This window comes from Symphodus melops (genome assembly GCF_947650265.1).
Source record: "Symphodus melops genome assembly, chromosome: 19".
NCBI lineage: Eukaryota > Metazoa > Chordata > Actinopteri > Labriformes > Labridae > Symphodus > Symphodus melops.
Window position 1 is genome coordinate 18,735,815 of NC_136709.1, and position 3,109 is coordinate 18,738,923.

A 3,109-nucleotide genomic window follows, 5' to 3' on the forward strand; every position below is an offset into this window, starting at 1 on the left:
GCGCGCGCGAAAGAGAGGCTATAAACACCTTTTCAAGATAGTGCCACCAAGAAAAGGAAAAATAGGAAACAGGTTATTTGGCTGTAATTACACACAGACAGGTTTGGGGATGCTTTCACGTCAGCTCAGCGGAGGCTGACACTCACACTGGAACAAACAAACCAGCAGAGTCACATGAGGATAACTCTCAGTCTCTGGGTATCCTTGAAAGTAAAAGCAAAAGGGTGGAATAAGGAAGAGAGGAAGGGAGGGGAGAGATCCCCAAGGCAGGTTAAAAAGAAATCTCCTAACACGTTCACAAAGAAGAGGAACAAAGAGAGCAGATGGAGATGAGCCAAAGGGAGAGGAAAAACAAAAAGTAGAAGAAGCTGGGGAAGGACCAGATTGTTCTTTCTTTCAAAGTTGTCAAATAATGACACTTGGACAGGGGCCCATTGGGTCAAAATTGAAAAAGGTAACCCTGAGGCGTTTGTGCCGCTTTCCTCCAGCGGCCTTGCTCTGATGTCGGGTAACGTAGAGTACGAACAGCCGCGATAGACGGGGTCCAAAAATAATCCTTTGTTCAATGTGAATGTGAACAAACTGAAGAATGCCGAGGTATTTTAACAAAGCTAAACATCTGTAATTAACATAAAATGTTTGTCATTATTCAAGCTAAAACAATGCTGTGCTTCGTAAAAAAAACAAAAAAAAAAAACTGTTCGCAATTCAAAGCAGGTTTATATTTTTTCTTCTTACAACGTTAACATTTTGTCTGCATACTTTATGTAGAAAGTTAAACTTGTTGTTTTTCATTTGTACCTAGATTGTCATATTTTGGGAGTTTGAGGGAATAGAGAGGTGAGACCGGGAGTGGCTCGGACATTAGCAGGTCAGCATATGAATGGGGTTGGAATGGGTGGTGCTGGTCATTATCTTTTAACAGAGAATGCAGAAAAAGGGGGGGAGAGGAGGAGGAGGCCTGGAGTCAGGCCTGAGGCCGGATTTAAGCTCTCCAGCCCGGGAAATCATAACCTCACCCTGGGGAATAGGAAAGGGGACAATTGGCTCTTTAAGAATGGAGGGAAAAGTGTGAAGGGAGGGGGGGGGGGGGCGCGCATATGAGCGATGTATGCATGTGTGTACGGGTGAGGGGTCCTGCAAGCCCAATTAAGCCTGACTGCATGTCGGAGGGCTGTGCCAAACATGCCCCACCTGTTCAGAGCGGGCCAAAGGGCTAATGAGCAGTGCCTGAAGGGGGGAATGACATGTGACGAGGAGAGCGAGCGAGCGAGAGAGAGAGAAACGGAGGGAAAATTGGAAAGAAAAATTCCAGAGAGTTAAATAACAAGGATGACATTCTTCACTTTTATCTGCGTGCTTTTTCTCTCATTATGCAGCCGTGTCAGAGAGATTTCACAGCTAAAATGACCCTTTGTTATCATACGCAATAACAGGAGAGACACATGTGACAGGGCGGTGCACGCAAACACAAACACACACAAACACACACACACACACACATCCTCCAATCAGTCTGACAAAAACAAGCAGCCCAGAAAATTAAAACCAGTAACGGGTGGAGAGGCAGGGGAGCAGGAAGAACGGGGCATAATGAAATAATCAGAGCCAATATTGTGCAACAGGAGCAACAACAGTTTTAGAGACAGAACGTCTGTGTGTGTGTGTGTGTGTGTGTGTGTGTGTGTGTGTGTGTGTGTGTACGGGTGGGTGAAAGAAGCCCATTGTCTGGCTGTGTAACTCAAGCTCAGCTCTGCCTCGAATGATCTGCGAGGCTGTGGCATCCATCCTTCCTTCCTTCCTTCCTTCCTTCCTTCCTTCCTCACTTCTGTCATAATAAATCCTCCACCTCATCATCTTTTTATCAGACTATGTACTTTATTCAGAAAGGCACAATTCTTTTAGTCCCAAGTATTTAGAAAGTGATTAAAGGTTTCCCCACTTTTACATCCGTTAGCTTAAGAGAAACTTCCTCTAGCAGCACGTTAGCTTAGCTTAGCTTCACTTAGAGACTAAAAAGAAAGCTTCAAAAACTTTGAAACCAACAGGAACTTCAGTCATTGAGTACTCCGAGCAAAGAAATACTCTCATCTCACTTTTCAATATTTTAAAAATAATCCATGCACACAGTGTATTTACCAGGTTAGCCTTGTCTCAACTAGAACATGGTTTTCGTGCACTGTAATTACATCTATTTGAACCTATACTTTAAAGTTTCTGTTCGTCCCCTGTTTCACAGCAGGAGGAAATGAGCACTCTGCTAACGTCTACTTTCTTCTTCCCATATGTGAAAACAATAACGACCACTGATGGAGAGTCCTGTCCTGAGTCGGGCCGCACAATCAATCGCAACGCCATCTGAGCGTTCACAACAAACACATCACGGAAGTCGGAGTTTATCCCACTAAAAAAACATTTAAAGACAAAAATATTTCTCACTTAGTATGTGCACATTTGACCCGTTTGATGGAGGCTCAGGTTTATTGGTCATGCTTAAAACCATGTTGTCGCAATCTGATGAAGCCAAAGCTAACTATGAGCTAACTTTGGCTAACTGGTACCAATTCAGATGTTGGAAAAGTTTTAAGTCTCATGTACACAAAAACAGCATATCGACTAAATCATGAATTATTTTTCACCCCATTATGTATAGTCTTCTCTATATATCTTCTTCTATTCTATTTATGTTACTATGTTTTTGACTCTTTTTTTTTTATTACTGTCTTGCTGCTGCTGCTGCAACGCCCGAATCTCTCCATTGGGGATCAATAAAGTAGTGTCTTATCTTATAGCTAACATTCACTCTTTAATGCTACTTTATGATGTTATCAAAATATTAAACGTAGTAAATCACACATTGCTCACTTTCCTGATATAATGCAGACCTTAAATGTACTTTTTATCTGCTTTGATTTTCTCTATTTTTCATACAAGAGAGAGAAAAGATTTTGCCATGTCAGCGTGCTGTGCAGCAAACACTCTGTTATATAATTACTCTTTCCTGGTATGCCTTTATAAACTCCTTATCAGTGCAAACAGTTACACACAGAAGAGTAAGAAAGCCTCCCTCCACTGATTAAACAGAGAAGATTAAGAGTGTTGATTAGTG